At 44.0% G+C, this 17,599-nt stretch overlaps 2 pseudogenes across 1 annotated transcript in view; one reads left to right on the top strand and one right to left on the bottom strand.

Annotated features, from left to right (window-relative positions):
- Positions 1-17,599, top strand: part of LOC149362389 (uncharacterized) — a 139,593-nt pseudogene that overhangs the window by 97,490 nt on the left and 24,504 nt on the right. The gene's annotated exons all lie outside the window — the stretch shown is intronic.
- Positions 16,201-16,734, bottom strand: LOC149362395 (uncharacterized; annotated as a pseudogene).

Here is a 17,599-nt window from a genome sequence, read left to right on the forward strand (position 1 = left end):
AAGAAAACATTTCATTCAAAGAAGCCAGAAGGCGTTTTGCACTTAACAAAACATTCTCCTTCACAGCGAAACCAAACTTCGCTGATGTGGTGCGCAGGGGCGTAGCACCACACAGCACTCCGGCACCTGCCGCGGCCAGTTCTACTGCGCCTGTAGCAGGGCCACCCACGCCCCAGGCAGGGACAGCGAAAGCTGCTCTGCCAACTCCAAGCCAGGGAGTGCCGGCCCATGGGTCGACATCCCGCAGGACTTCCCCCCGTCGGGGGAGGCCTGACACAAACACATCCGCGGCTTCCCCGCGGTCTTCCAGCACCTCCAGTGAGGTGATGGAGGTAACTCCCGATCCGCCCGCTTTGCAGCGGCGGAACAGCTCTCTTGAGCGGAAAAAAGGCAGGGCCACCATAACGGCCCCAGAACATAAGTAAACCCCCAATCGTTCATACCCCAAACATAAACATGGCTTTTATAGTTCAGTGGAACTGCCGAGGAATATTGAGAAATTACGATGACATAAAAAATATTTTAGGGGCAATGTCACCCGTAGCCTTATGTCTCCAGGAAACCAATCTAGGTCCACAACATATGAACATCCTGAAGCATTATAAAACTTTTAGACGCGATCGTGAGCAGGCAAATAGACTCTCGGGAGGCGTCGCGATTGTCATACAAAGCGGCGTCCCTGCTCAAGAGATCAGGCTGAAAACAAAACTTGAGGCAGTTGCAGTCAGCATTGTCAGCTACAAAACAATTACAATCTGCTCTGTATATATTCCTCCACATCTCACAATAACAGTCCACGATCTACAAGGCCTCATTGATGAACTTCCAGAACCATATTTAGTAGTCGGGGATTTTAACGCTCACTCCCCTTTTTGGGGAAGTGAGCGCTGTGACTCTAGGGGTCAAATAATTGAAGATTTTATCCTCACAAACAATGTATGTCTTTTAAATACAGGAAAAGCCACCTACTGCTCCCCTGCTTCGGGGAAAATGACCTTTTTAGATTTGTCTTTTAGCTCACCTTCTGTTTTTAATGATTTTAAATGGGATGTCATTGACAACCCATATGGCAGCGATCACCTCCCTGTACTAATCACTTTAACATCCCCACCGGAAATAATCCCTACAAGGCCACGGCGCTGGAAGCTTCACCTCGCCGACTGGTCACTTTTTACAAAAAGTGCCACACTAGAAAATGAATTTTGTGACCACCTCAGCACAGATGAAATTAATGAGAAGTTTACTGAATGCATAATATCGGCCGCAACACTCGCTATACCACAAACAACAGGACTTGCACAAAAGAAGCACAAAGTGTGGTGGACAAAAGAATGCACATTAGCAAAAAAACAACAAAACAAAGCCTGGAGCGCTCTGCGTCGATATCCCACTGCAGAGAACTTACTTACCTTTAAGAAGGCAAAAGCCAGAGCGCGGTATGTGCGAAGGAATGCTGAGAAAACCTCTTGGCAGAAATATGTCTCCTCAATAAACAGCTCAACAACATCAAAGAAAATGTGGGAAAAACTTCGTAAATTTACTGGTGACCATACCCCTTTTACACTTCCTCTCTTGACAGCACCCGGGACACAAACATCTTTAGAAGAACAGGCCAACATTTTGGGCGAGCATTTTGCTGAGATCTCAAACTCATCGAACTACACAAACACATTTCAGAAACACAAAGCAATAGCTGAGAAACAAAGATTCCCATCCGGAGCAGGTATACATGAGGATTACAACCAGCCTCTCACACTACAGGAATTAAAAATAGTATTATCTTCTGGAAAAAAGACAGCACCAGGACCAGACAACGTGCATTACGCTATGCTTGCACATCTCTCCGAGGCTGCTGTACAGGCACTGTTAAAATTCTTTAATAAAATCTGGATAACTGGACATATACCTGACGAGTGGAAAAAAGCAGTCATAATACCTTTTCTCAAACCCGGAAAACCACCAACAAGTCCTAGCAGTTATAGACCAATAGCCCTCACCAGCTGCATTGCTAAATCTTTCGAAAGTGTAATAAACATTAGACTAACCTTCGTACTGGAATCTCGGCAACTACTAGATAAACACCAATGTGGGTTTAAGAAAACATGCTGCACCACAGATCATCTTGTCCGCCTAGAAAACACCATCCGGGAGGCGTTCATCCACAAGCAGCACTGTATTGGGGTCTTCTTCGACTTGGAGAAGGCCTACGATACTACGTGGAAGTTCGGCATCCTCCGTGACCTAGCAGAGCTAGGTATCCGCGGCAGGATGTTGAACTGCTTGAACGACTTCCTGGCTAACCGCACATTCCGAGTCCGCCTAGGAGCAACTCTCTCCATGACTTTTACCCAAGAGAACGGCGTACCCCAGGGGTGCATTCTAAGCACGACACTCTTCATAGTCAAAATGAATTCCTTAGCTAAAGTAATACCCAAGTCCATAATGTATTCAGTTTATGTAGATGACCTACAAATAGCATGCACGTCCTCCAGTATATCAACCTGTGAGAGACAAATACAAATCACACTAAATAAACTAGGTTCTTGGGCAGACAGAAATGGATTTAAATTTTCCCCTCAAAAAACAGTAGCTGTTCTTTTCTCATTGCGACGAGGCCTACAGGTCGATCCCAGTCTATACCTGAATCACACTGCGCTACCAATTAAACAAGAACACAAATTTTTAGGCCTAACTTTTGACAAGAAACTCACATTTCTACCACACATTAACAACCTAAAAAAGAAAGCTTCTCAAGTCCTCAATATCTTAAAAGTGCTCTCACGGAAGCGGTGGGGGTCCGATAGAGCAAGCCTTTTACAAATATATCGCTCTCTGGTGCGCTCCAAGCTGGACTACGGGTGCATAGTATATGGTTCGGCAAGAGCATCCTACTTAAAAAGATTAGACCCCATTCATAATCTTGGTCTGCGCCTATCATCTGGAGCATACAGAACGTCACCAGTAGCCAGCCTATACGTTGAAACTAATGAGCCCGCTCTTGAGGACCGAAGAATCGCACTAACATGCACATACGTCTTAAAAATCCGTTCTCTTCCGAAACATCTCTGCCATCCGGTTGTCACCAAGTGCCCATCTAAAAGATTATTCATCAACAAACCACATTCTATCAGACCATTACTATTGCGCTTTGAAGACAAATGTGAAGAGCTAACAGTACTAGACTGCTTACCGAATATTGCACAAAGGAATGAATATTTGCCACCATGGTACAGCCTGCCTTCAGTATGTGACTTCACAATGACACATTTAGATAAAAAGCAAACGCCAAATGATTACGTATTACAGGAATTCTTTGCACTACAAGAAAAATATGACACCTACATTGAATTTTATACCGATGGCTCAAAAACAGAAAGTCACGTTGGAAGTGCAGTAATCCAAGGAAAAAATAAACAGATAATGCGACTACCAGACTGCGCATCGGTTTTTACTGCTGAGTGTTATGCCATCTTTGTAGCTGTAGATAAAATAGTAAGAGAGAATATCAAAAATAGCATCATTTACACCGATTCCCTGAGTATGCTTAAAGCACTGCACTCCAGAAATGCAGCTGAACCTATAATAGGAAACATCATACATAACATAGTTAAAATCACAAAACAAAATCATAACATTAAATTCTGCTGGGTTCCTAGCCATGTTGGAATTGTAGGTAATGAGAAAGCAGATGTATGCGCTGCACAAGCCCGGAATGGCCAAATAAAGCAAGTGAACATACCGCACAGGGATTGTTTAAAGTTTATATACAGTAAACTCAAAAGTAAGTGGCAGGCTGCATGGCAAGAGCACGTAAACAACAAACTACATTCTGTGAAACCAATTTTAGGGGAATGGCAATCATGTAGGCATCAAGAACGTTTTACCGAAGTTATTTTATGTCGGCTCCGCATTGGACACACCCACCTCACGCACAGCTTTCTACTAACCAAACAGAACAAACCTCTTTGTGACATGTGTGGTGCTGAACTCACGGTGAACCACATTTTAATTTCATGCATAAAACTAGAAGAACTAAGAAAGAAATATTTCACAACATTTTACAGGGAAAGCATCCCATTACACCCCATGCTACTCTTAGGTGATCGAGCACTGGTTGACATTTCATGTATTTTTAGGTTTCTCAAGGAAGCCAACGTTTTAAACAAACTAAGTACTTTTAAAAAGCTTCACCATTAACAAAAACTCTAACCTTGTGTTTGGCGCATCATAGCCTCAGTTGCTTTTGCGCCATTAAAATCAATATAACTAACTAACTCAATTAAAAGGAGGCATAAGTAGCACTGCACCTTTACCCTCTACGGTTGTTCCGTATGCTCGGGAATCCTTTGTCACTTAAAACTAAGTCACCTGGTTTGATAAGCTGCAGGAAGCCGGAGTCCTGTGTTATGAAAGAGTCTGTATGCCATCCTCCATAACATTTAGAAATGAAACTTATCATGCCATTAGGAATTATGCCGATCAAAATTTTGAGCGTGTATCCTCCTTTGTAATGTGAATACAACACGTGTTGGCAATTAGGATTAGACGGTGTTTCTGTGCGGAGCTCGGTGCAATCTGTTATTAGGGTGCAATTTGGATAGTTTTCTTTGAATGGGGGAGGCAAAGACAGCTTGATTACTTCCCTGGAAGGCATAAAGACCCACTGTTTCAGGGCAATGCTTAGAATATCAAGCGTCTTTCTAAACACAGTTGATGCTGTGGTGGCTGTGACACTGAACATAGCGGCCAAGGCACTGTACGTTATCCCAAGCCGTACAGGTATTTGTCATCCGGAGACCTCATTCGAAATGTGGCATTGTCCTTTCGGGTGGGGATCTCCACTGGACGGGCTGCTGTGCATACCACCTGCCGGGCCCTGTGGGCTAGGCTCCAGCCCCTGTACATGCCGGTAAGTGCTATTATTATGGTGGCCGATATGGGATATAAATATGTAGTCAATTAAGCCAAGAACTGCAGCAGTCAAAAGATGTTTGCTGTATTAGTTATATTGATAGCAGCTTTCTGATGCACTGAAAGCTGCGAATACCTGCTGGGTCGCTTGATTTCAATTGGACAGTCTGTGCCAGTCTCTGGATGATAAGTTTAAGGACTATATAATCAACATTGTTTACCTGATGCATATCCTTTCACAGAGCACACACAGTGGCATGATTTTTTTGAGAATGAACATAGAGCAGGCAATGTTTCCAAAAATATTATTAGCTTGTTTTAACTGTGTTGCGATTCTACATCCTGCAGTTACTTTTGGTTCGAGATTCATGCATTCCACAGGCACTCATTTGGTCGTAAAAAAGAATAAGCGCCAGACTTTTTGATTTTCCTTGTAGTAATTTGTAATACCACTGTGTCCAAGGCACAGTTAAGGTACTTTGAACTAGGGCTTCATCACCCCATGGGAGCATGCACATTCTCACACGGACACAGATAAGCACATCTGGTTCAAAGAAACATGAATCAAGGCAGCTTTCATCCATTGCTTAGGAACTGCAAGGCAGTTCCTTGCTGTTAGCCTCTTCTGTCTTGGTTAGGTTAGTAATGCTATGTTAGGCCGCTCAAACCTCATACATCAATATTGCTGTTTGCCTAACATTCGTCCCTTACTTTTTATGCATACTTTTCAGGATCCTGATCTTAAGACATGGTTGCGTGTCTCTGAGGGATGTAACAGAAATTGGCAGTTCCCAAATTGCGTTGGAGCTGTCGACGGGAAGCACTTGTAGATTCGGGCCCCTGCCAAGTCCGGCAGCATGTACTTTAACTACAAGGCAAGTTTGCATGCAAAATTTATATTGGTATTTTAGGAATTCAGGTCGTGTGGCAAATGCATTATAGAATTGTGTTTATACTGTAAATCCAATCATACTAGTCTCTGCAAACCTGCAAAAAGAACAGCTTTTCCATCAGCTGTCTCTTTTCACTCCTGTGCGCCAAGTGACGAAAATGAACATGCTTATTATTAATACGTTGTATTAATACGTTGCAAACGTGCTAGTCACAGCTAGAAAATTGCTCTACTTTTTTAAGCACTTAAACCTCTTTTCACACTGTATGTGCTAAAGCACCTGGTGATTGTGCTGTGCAAAACTTTTAGACAATTTAATCTACTGAGAGTTGGCAATGCTTATGCCCCAGTGGTTGCATTTCATGTGTTGTTAAGAGATCCCGGGAGTCACACTTTGAATGCTGTGGGGTGCTGTGCGAGTTTCATTAAAGTAAACATTGCACATTTCTTTATTTCAGGGCACCTTCTCAATCGTTCTGTTTGCCGTAGTCGACAGCAACTACAGGTTTGTTGTTGCTGATGTTGGAGCCTACGAAAAGCAGAGCGGTGGGGGAGTGCTTCTGGAATCCAATTTTGCGGAGCGCCTTGAAGCAGGAAGGCTGGACATGCGTCTGCCTGGAACAACTCTTCCTGCACCCTGTGTTCTCGTCGGCGACGAGGCTTTCCAGCTTCGCCATGACTTTTTACAACCATATCCTGGGCGGGGATTGGAAGCCAACCAACGGATCTTCAACTACCGCCTCAGCCGGGCAAGGTAATACGAACGAAATTGGTGCTATTAAAACTGTCATGACCTTATGTATGTTACGAAATCACAATAATATACAATCATTTAATGCAGGAGTTCTCAATATTTTTAGCCTCAGAGAATCTTAATGGCTTCCCAAAGCTGCTGGGTAACCACGTACATCTTGGCTTCTGTTCTTTCCTCCCGCACATGAATGAAAGAAAGGGCATGCAGGCACACAGGTGCTAATGACTGCGCATTCAAGGCAAAAACGCAATAAACTGTCCTGAAGCACTAGAAGTATCTTGTCACAAAAAAAAAAGAGACAAGCTTTGTTTATTGTTCTTCAGTTGTTCTCTGTTATGATGAGAAGAAATCCTTATTGCACCATCTCCAATGACATCTCAAATGGAACTTCTCTGAGTACCTTGTATGTGTGTGAATGCGGAGACCTGTTGGCATATAGTGCATATTGTGACACCATGTGGCTAATGTGTGGAATAAGGAAGAGGTAGATGATGCATGACAAATATCCACCTTGCTTTTTGTTGTCCCACTGCCAAGTCTACCTTGCCTTGTACCTTTAAGCACGAAATATATTTGAGGAACACTATGCTCAAGGGCATCTCACTTCTGCTTCAGCAGGCCTTGCTCTTTTCTCGTGGTTTGGTTGATGTGTCTGGCAAGTGAAATAGTTATAAGGCACTTCTCTTGTTACTGTCACTAGACGGGTTGAAAGTGGTTGTTGCGGTGCGGCTATATTCATTCTTTTTTGATGGTGATTGTTGGTGGTGTGATGATTAGGCGAAATGATAGAGGCCCGTGTACTGTGCGACGTCACTGCACACTAAAGAACGTCAGGCCCCTACTACAGCACCTCTCTTATAGCCTGAGTTGCTTTGAGATGTTAAACCCGGTTAAAACCAAAAACCACACAAAGTATTCGCGTGCTTCAGCCGTAAATAAACTACTATAAACCTGGCCGTGGTAGTTTTTGCACAACAAACTGCTAAAGGTTGCAGCATTACCTTTCCATATTTGCAACCACAGTCTGTGTTGCAATGCAACTTTTTTTTTTTGTTAAGACGACTGTTCACTGCAATTGCAGCTAATTGACGGAAATGTTTGTAGGTGTGAGGAAGTGTTTTTTGTCTGGGTGTCAATGAAATTAAAAATATTTTTTTATGGTACAGGAGGTGTGCGGAGAACTCATTCGGAGTCCTGGTGACCCACTGGCGGATATTGGAAAGGACGGTGGGAGAGGAGCCAAAGAACGCCGAGGAACTAGTGAAGGCATTGTGCGTCCTGCACAATTTTTTAAGGGTGGACAATGTAGGAGAGGGCTGCTATTGTGCACCAGGCTATGCAGACTCTGTGAGTATGAGCGGACAAAGAATGCTTGACCAGTGGCGGCAACAGCTTGCGCAGCCTCCTTTGCAAGTGTGGCACGCTGCAGTGCAAGGAACTTCGGAACCAGGGCCCGCTATGTGCGGGAAATATACAGGCAATATTTCAGTGGTGTTGGCCAGGTGCCGTGGCAAGACGCTGTGCTTTATTAAAGAATGGTGCCTTTGGGGATCATTTCATGTATTTGGCAGTTCTCTTGTTATCACAGTAGACTTTCAATAATTCAAACTCGAAGGGACCCCAGGATTTTGTTTGAATTATCAGAACATTTGAATTATCGGAAGTTCTCATATATATGACTCTGATCAAGATTACAGTGCACATTATAATTAATTATCCACTTAAATCATATTTTAAGCATTTCTACTTTAATTACACAATAAAAACAGCAGAGGTGAAGGATCCAGAACAAGTTTATTGGAAATATATGGCTGACTAGACGGTTTGAAGAAATCATGAATTGTTGATTGCTTCTTCTTTACATGTACATTAAGAACAAAGTTCTCTACTCCAGTAAGAGCAGCCAGTTCTTTTTGAGCATTTTCTGCTGCAGTGAGAAATTTGCGGACCTCGGCAATGTGGTGGAAGGCCTGTGCTGCTGTCACAGAGGATTGCTCTTCTGATTCCTCTTCACTTTCACTGCTGTAGTGTGCTGGCAGCACCTCAGCTACCAAGTCATCCAGAGTGTCTTCCCTGCACACGCAGAGGTTATCGTCAGCAGCCGCAAATTCACCGAGGTCAGCAGCTACGTTGTGTGCTTGGAGTGCAGAACAGCGAGGTCCTTGCATCCTCGCTGTCCATTTGGAGGCAGTCTTCATTTCGAGCGCAGTCAGGCAAAGTATCACTGCTGTGGCCTGGTATGCGGAAGGCATGCTGGAAGCAGTTCCGTACCGTTGCTGACGTTACTGCACTCCATGCGTCAGCTAGCATTCCCACAGAAGACGGCAGTGTTACACTGTACGACATGGAACTGTCCATGCATATTAGCATCCTCTTAAGGAGTAGCTTCCTGTAGTTTGTCTTAAGACATTTGATTACCCCTTGATCCAGGGGCTGGAGGACAGCAGTTGTGTTTGGAGGGAGGAATTCAAGACGAATTGCCTCCAGCCCCTCCACGTCACCGTGAGCGGGACAATTATCAACAATCAGCACTTTTCTTTTATCGTGCTTGAATAGCACGTCAAGTTTCTGCAGCCAATCTTCAAACAAAGATTGCGTCATCCACGCATGTGTATTTGCTGCATAAGAAACAGGTAGAGTTCGGACGCCTTTGAAGCACCTCGGACGTTTTGATTTGCCCACAACGAAAAGTTCAGGCTTGTGGCTACCATCCATATTGGCACAAACCATGACAGTGAGTCGCTCCTTGCTCAGCTTTCCGCCGGTGCAACGCTCCCCCTTGCGACACAATGTTTGCTGAGGCAGGCACTTGAAGAAAAGTCCCATTTCGTCAGCATTATAAATGTCAGCTGGGGAGTATTCAAGAAGTAGGCTCTGAAGACGCGTCTGCTGCCAGTCGGTAGTAACCGCCTCATTGACTGCTGCCGCTTCTCCACTTACTGTTTTGAAAGTGAGGCCATGTCGCTCCTTGAATCGCGACACCCATCCGTCACTACACTTGAAATCTTCAATTCCAAAGCGCAGAGACAGTTGTTCGGCCTTCTCTCGCAGGATCGGTCCACTTACAGGTAGATTACAGCTCTGAGCGCGCTTAAGCCAAAGGAGAACCGCCTTCTCAAGCTCCGGATGCGCCGCCTCCCTAAGCCTTTTTCTGTCTGGAGTGAAACGGCTTGCGTTGTTTCGCAGCTTGTCTTTCGCTTTCACAATCGTTGTCAACATACTTTTGGTGATCCCATATTTCAATGCCACAGAAGTCTTCGTCACTCCAGCCTCAACTTCTTCTATGGCTGCCAATTTTTCTTTTACAGAGAGCGTCCGATACTTCCCACGCGGAGACATGGTGCTACCGACGCGGGCAACCGACGAGGGAAAGAAAAGCACGGGCGGTCACGTGATTCGGAATCGGCCGATGCTACTCGCGTCACTTTCGCACCCTTTTTGTTTTTGTTTTCTCCTGCTCTTTGTTTTTATGTCAGTGGCCGCAGTTTTGAGCGTTTTGACAAGCGCAGGTGGACAGTTGTTTTTTTTCCACAAGTTTTGAGGGTTATGTGTTGTTTTATTTCAAATTTCCTCCATTGAACTGGCTAGCAAGCCACAGAAATTTGAGCAGCAATGCGCCCTTCGGGAGTTTTTTGTTTCGTTTTTAACGTTTGTTTGTTAGGCTCTTCTTTGCTTTTTTGTCTTTTTAATGTCATAGTGCGCTTATTTTCACATTTTCCACTGTTGAAGTGATATAAGAACTCAGATTTTTCACCAGTGGCGGCAGCGATAGCCGATAATTTTCCGGTATGGGCAAGCAAAAAGTACGAATTAACCGATTTGCGGTGTTTGAATTAAGCGGCCTTAAATACATTGAAAACATGGCGAACCAACCAAAAATTTGATTTTTAGGTTTATGTTTTTAGGTTTCTCAAGGAAGCCAGCATTTTAAACTAACTCTAAGTATAAAAAGCTTCACCTTTAACAAAAATTCCAACCTTGTGTTTGGCGCATCATAGCCTCAGTTGCTTTTGCGCCATTAAAATCAGTATAACTAACTGATTTTTGTTTTAATTAACTGAAAGTACGAATTATCAGAGTTTTAATTATCGAGAGTCTACTGTAAATAACTTATTGCTGCGAATCTGCTGCATGATCAAGATTTTTTTGGCACTATATCCAGTGGCATGGATGGAGTGGATACTGTACCTGCTCTTGCAATGACCACTGGGTCTGAAAATTGTCGCTCCTACATGGCTATGTTCATTCTTTTGGTGTGGGCACAGATATCTCTTGTATCAGGACTCACTTAGGTGTATGTGGGTTTTCAAAATCATTTGGTTTCATCTTCATGTTCCTCAGGGTCCAATTTTGTTTCTCTGGATGTTTGCTTCCGGGTTTTCAGTCTCCTCACGGTCACCAATAACAAAAGCTGAAAGCATTTAATGCTTGGCTTAGCTTGCTTTTGTTTAGACACTAGCTTGTCACTGCCCTGGGGTCAGAGCTCGAGGCTTCGGCTATGCCCCATTGCTTTTGCAATGAAAGGATTCTCAAAACAGAGTTCCTTGAGTGGTAAGTGCCAGAAATATGGCTTAGTTAGGAGCGAGTAGGTCCTGTTTACAAATTAAACCTTGCCAGTAAGAAATATATTTTGGGGTTGAAAAAACATGAAAATAGCCACAACAGTACAATGGTGTTCACTGAGGGGAAGGGCTGCATGAAGTTGTTCTGACTGTCTTAAGGAAAATGATAGTGCAGAGTCACAAATCTCTTTTGAGATATTTTATTTTATCTGAAACTATGGGCCTTCTGGGTCCATCACTTGCATAGCACGGGTAGGCGCTCTGAACTGCATAATTGTTTCCAGAAGCTTAATCTTGCAGTACCCGTGCAGATCCTCCGGTACTTTGTTGAGCTCCTTTGCTAGCGACAGGCAGAAGTGCTCATTTGAATCCAATTTTTCCTGCAGCACTTCGTTAACGCTTGCAATCGCGGCGTCCAGTGCTTCACTTTTTCTTTTTCTGCGAGTTTTCTTCTCTGCAGAAGCTGTGGTGTAGGGGCAGTTTGATGCTTGGTTGGATAGTGCGGCCGAAATTATAAGGGGTGAAGGCAATGATGGACAGGGGGACTGGTTTGCGGACTGGGTGAACGGAGAGTTTTGTGACTGGCTTAGTTGACGGCTTGGTCCTGCTTCTCTCTGCATATCCATGAGGAGCTGCTGTGGGGGTGTGTTCGAACCCTCTTCTTCAAACCCCGTCAAAATCTCGACGGAGTTGCTTTCAGCAACTTCTACTGCGGAAAAAGCTCTAACGTTGCTGGAAGATCTGAGAAAGAAAACACATTTGTCAGCACCACCATTCATCACCATAGATGGGCTATGACACTTCTTCATATTTAGCTACTGTCCTTATCACAACCTGTGTACCAAGGTGTCTTTCTTTTTTCATAACTTGACCCTCAACATAATTTGTCAAGTGCCCTTTATGAAAGCAAGCTTGTAACCTCAGGTGCCTTATATTGCTCTTACTATATCAGTTTATAATCACCATTTGCCTCTACTACACTGTAATTTGTATGCTTGGTTTTTACTATCATTTCATTGCCTCTATGTGGCCTTCAGGCATATTTCATGCTTGCGGCTTTGTCACAATGTTCATGTTAACCATACTAGAGTTGGTCAATTTTCTCACATCAATTAGGAAGATATGGCAGATATGCGATATCTTTTGTGACTTTCATTGTTTCCTAATAAGGCTGTTTGTTTTCCACCAAAACTAGGAAATATCCTGCGATGCTGTACTACTTCCCACCTGAATTCTGAACTACACTCTCATGTCCTCTAGTTAATTTTCGTTGAAGCAAGATAGCTGTTCCAGTACAGGGTTCTGTACTGCTCTCTGTGTCTTCACTATCAATTAGTCGAAGCAAAATTAGGGCATAATATGTAGGAAACGTAAACAGTGAATTTACAGGACACAGAACACCTTTAAAAGTGAAACATCAAGAATCGAGAGGAAGAATTGTACATACTCACGAGGCTCGATGATGTCCCGCAGGAACAGCATTAAATCATAATGCGGCCAAGATGTCGTTCCATCTCCTGCTGCCGAGCCACTTTTTTTTTTCATTTCTTTGCTCTTCCTTGAAAATGTGTTGTGCAAATTGCGCCACCGCTGGCTGACTGTCTTCACGTCAGCTATAAGCACAAAGAAATGGAGGAAACACTCTCAGGGAGGCAACATATCAATGAAGATTAGGACAGTGCAATTTTGATATCACTTAACCAGAGTGCTCGAGTTGCATGCTGCAAAACAAATGAGGTGAAATCTCATTGCAGCGATTTTCAGAATGCAAGATCGTTGTGCCTGTGCAGTTCTCAAGAGTGTGTGCCTTTGCTCAAGGACATGAAGTATGATTAAAAGCCAGCGCCTGTACTATACGGTTACTTTATTTCCTTCACACAGTGTCATTCGAGCACTCTAGACAAATTTAATTGGGTTTGTACTCGTAGCATACTCCTGTTAGCCAAAAAGCCTAACTATAGAATACCAAATATGTCGAGACCGTGCAGTGTTATTTCAGCACTTTACTTAATTATATTTACCAAGCTATTTACGCTCTGTCGTGCACAATGGGCATATCATACCCGTGTGGGAATCTCTTATTCTCAGTACAAACGTTTAAATGAATAGCTACTTGTTCTAACGACCATAAAACTATTTCAACCACTGAAGGCTCTACTGACTGCTTACTGCAACAGACCTGAGATAAAGCCAAGTGTGTCTGAAACAATCTCTTTAGCACTGCATTCTAACTCTTCGAATCTATCGCTCTGAAATCTTTTTCTTCCATGTGCATTGTATATATTCTTGAATTTTTATTTTACAGCACTGTAATCACATATAGCAGGTGAAGCAGACATTATTGTGAAGGTTAATTTGCAGAAGCATGCATATTGCATATGCTACTTGGTTGTTTGTGTCAGATGCAAACACAGAGTAGACCACACCATATATCATCATCAGCCTACATCCAGACAACTCTGTCCTGTGCCAGTGACAGCCACATTACCGCCAAACTTAAAGACCTCATCCCCCCAATGAACTTCCTGTTGCTCCTTACCAGGGTTTTCTCTTCATATCCTTTGTTACCGAAATAATGAGTTATTTTGCACTTTATATAGTGCTGCATTGTTAGGAATGTTTGGTTGTTTGTACCTGCTGCCTAGCATTTGTTCTACGGACATTTATTCTTTTCTCTGATATGGCTCTGTAATTTACTATTAATGTTACCTTGTATGTTGACAGTGTTCATGTGATTGCTTGTACCTCGTATGGTGTTTTAAGGCAATTCAATCAGAATGGCTGTGGAGTTGAAATAAAACATGGTTGCTTCTAAATTTTTCATTACTAACAGCTGTTGTTTTACTGCAGCTGCACACTTCAACAATTGCTAACTGACACCACACTTGTTAGCAAACATGGGCGAACAGCCGGCGCGCTGCAAAGGGGCATGCTTTCACAAAAAGCGACACGTTTTCATTAAAAAAAAGACACGATGTTGGTGTTGGATGGATGGATGGATGGAAAAAACTTTATTGTCAATAAATTGGTGTTCCTGACCCTTACGGGTCACTTGGCGCCGTGATCCATCCTTGGTCCAGGATGCCGCACTTGACTGCTGCCATCGTGGCTCGGCGCACAAGGAATCATTGCGCTTCCTTGTCCTCGCTGGCCAGCAAGTGCTCCCACTGCATCACACTCGGGTTTATTCTTGGCTCTAAGTCTGCCTTAGGGCAGGTCCATGTGATATGTTCTAGTGTAGGTTTACCCTGACACCACGGACATTCGTCTGCATATTGTGTAGGGGAAATCTTGTGTAGTTTGTGCAGGTGTGGGTAGGTACCGGTTTGTAGTCTGCGCCAGTCTACCGCCTCCTCTTTGGTGAGCCTTCTGTGTTGGTGTTGGAGGGTAGCTCGGGAACGGTATAGTCGACATATTTCCCGTCATTTGCAACACAAATTGAATCCTTCTTTCTCTTCATTATGACGAGGTTTCAAGCGCCGAAAAAAACGGGTACGAAAGAGACAGGGCACGGCGTGCTTTCACGTCCCTTCTTTTTTTTGGCGCTTGTAAAGGTAAACTGCCAACTGAACCAAGAAATAGCCTTGTTGCTTTTGCAGGCGATTTGCCTCTGTGTGTCTCCGAGAAAGCTCGGAGCAACCGCAGTCATAGGCATGCTGAGCATGCGCGCAGCCCATGCGAGGTATGCAGCTGATACTGCGGTTTGATGCGCGCTTCATCACAAGAGGCAGTCGCTCGCGCAGAGCTTATGCAAAACCGCGCAACTGCTGCTGCAGCACAGTGCGCACTTCACACTAGGGTATTCAGGCCGCTGGCTCGAACGACAGACAGTGCAGGCAAAGTAGTTGAAGAAACAGGCAAAAGATTTGTAGGTGCATACAATGCATTTTTTTTCCTGTGTAGGTACTTACCAGCGGCTCCCTCGAGGCCCATCCCCTTGGCGACAGCCGTCCAGCTTGCATATCGCCAGTCGATGTCCTTGTACAAGGGGCTCCTCTGATCCCAAATCGCTGGATGCCTTCGCACCAGCGATATTAGCAATTCATTCTCGTTTATCCGGGACTGTTTTAATCCGTTCATGCTGGCAATTGTCACAAACTCGCGTTTCACGGAGATGGCACGTCTTGTCAGGTGGGCAGTCACTGGTAAACATGCTACCACCATGTTAGTGTTAGCGAAGCTGACATCATCATGACGCTGCCGCTCTCCACGCTCTTATTGGCTGCCGCTTCCCGTCGTTGCGTTTGCCGCGCACGGCTCGTCGTTGACATCCAGCAGGTTGGACGCATGCGACGAGCTGCGTTCGGTCGTTGCAAACGACGGTCGCAACGACGCGCCACAGCGAATTGCACGCACTTTTTGCACATGTGTCCCCACCTGAAGGAAGAGATTTGGGTGCTCCTCGCAGTCTTGCTATTGCAAGGAATCATCCACAAGCCCAGACAAGTGTGGTACTGGTCCAAGAACAAGTTGTTGTTCCTGCCAAGGGGAGCATTGATTCCAGTCAAGAAGGATAAAGGATTCATGGAAACCCGCATTAATAACCTTGAAAGCTTTTTTGAGAATATAATATTGCTTAGGCTAGGCTGTGAAGGGAGTCGTTTCGCAAATTTACCAGGATAACATAAGTCTGCTGGACGATGCCTTTATGGCACAGTGGATATAACCGAGGCTGATGATGTACAGCAGGAACTTCCTCCTCCTTGCACAGCTGTCTCCTCAAGACGGAGTGGTGATATAGTGCACTGTTAGTGATGTCTGTGTTCCGCATTTTTTGCTTTATTAGCATGTTAGCATTTTAAATAATTGAGTCAAACCCACAGTATTGGGATTGAAGCTCAACCTTTATTGTTCTTGCTGCTCTTTGATCAGAGGGCCCTTCAGATTGCATAAGCCAGCACACACGAAAACAATCGTGTTGATATGTTTCCTTGACTTGATAGGCAACACCTGCTTAAAAATTTGGTAAGCCTTTATCCGATTGATAGTGCGTTCAACAAGGATGCGCAGTGCGGCAATTCGCCTGGTTTTTGTCACTTGTTTGGACAGTTGACTCTCCTAAAAGACAACAAATATGAGCATTTCAAACCCAGAGGTGCATGAAAGCTTGCAATGTAGAGAACATAGTCTACATACCTCTGGTGAAGTCCGGCACATTCATGCGGATTCCTTGTGCTTCAACATGTGGCTCAAGCTTGAATCCACGATCTGCCATAATTTCGTCGCCTGGCAGTAAATAATTCTCCGCACCACGTCCAAACTATATATTTATCGGAGGCCCTTTCACCATATCCTTCTGATACAAACATGATTAGCCCATTGGACGCTATGACTGTCAAAAACTTCATAATGTTTGATCCTTTGTATGCGCTGTAGCTCTGTGCCCTTGCCATTAATTTCTTGGGTCTTTGCAGCCATGCCTTTGTGCAGTCAAATATACATGTGCGGTAATGGCCATTCTTCACTAAGGTGTTCGGCATACTCTCATAAACTACTGACCGAAGCAGCCACACCACTATATCTTTCATTACTTTAGCCAAGGTGGACATCATACTTGAGAATATTGTTGACACAGTGGCAACTGAAATGCTGAATTCTCTTGCAAGGTCCCCACAGAAATTAATACAGATTTGACAGCAGATTTATAGCCATCAGAGGCAAACAACTTGCTGGCAGACAAACACAAGAATGGCGAAATTGGCCTATTATTTCAGCACATCGTGGACCTGTATGTGCATGCATGCTTACTCCTAGTTCGTTGCTGGTAGCAAAGGCATCTTGAACATTATTGATGACCTGTGAAAGAAAGTTCTACAGATGGCTGCAATTTAGCTTCAGCAACAAAGGAATGATGAGAGCATGCATACTTACACTCTCTTCATGGCTGAAAGACAGGCTGACCGAGGGATGTCTGATACAAACAACCTGCCAACAGAGAAGTACATGTAGCTGTAAGTCTACTTTTTCAGCACGTTGCAAAGCATCAAAGAGTGAATGCACACTAACACTGTGTTTGCTGATTAGGAAAGGCTTACTGGGGAACCTCTGTGTTGGATGAGACATGTTATGAAACAGTACATTAACAACCCTGATCTAAAACTATCGTAGCATGTGATGATGTTTAACAAGGTTCTCTGTGCAGTTACTCTGGCTTCACTAGAACAGTCGTAGCTTGTCAGAACAGGTTCAGTGCAAATGACATGGCAAATGCCTTGCACCTTTCATGTGCCATATGTGAGTGTGTTGCTTCAGACGTCACTTCTTGCATGCTCAAATCCTATGAGAAAATTTCTCTCAGCGCTACATTGCGTTAGGCAACAAATTCCACAATTCTCAAAATCGTGTTCTGAAAGCCAGTGCACTGCACAAATTCTTTTCCCTGCTTTACATGGTGGTATCAGCATAGATACATGCCTAAAACCAACTGCCTGCCAATGTATAATTAGATATGGTACTTGATGCCTTTGTTACACTGTAGGA

This window comes from Amblyomma mixtum, chromosome 2 (genome assembly GCF_055824585.1).
Source record: "Amblyomma mixtum isolate Tamu chromosome 2, ASM5582458v1, whole genome shotgun sequence".
Lineage (NCBI taxonomy): Eukaryota > Metazoa > Arthropoda > Arachnida > Ixodida > Ixodidae > Amblyomma > Amblyomma mixtum.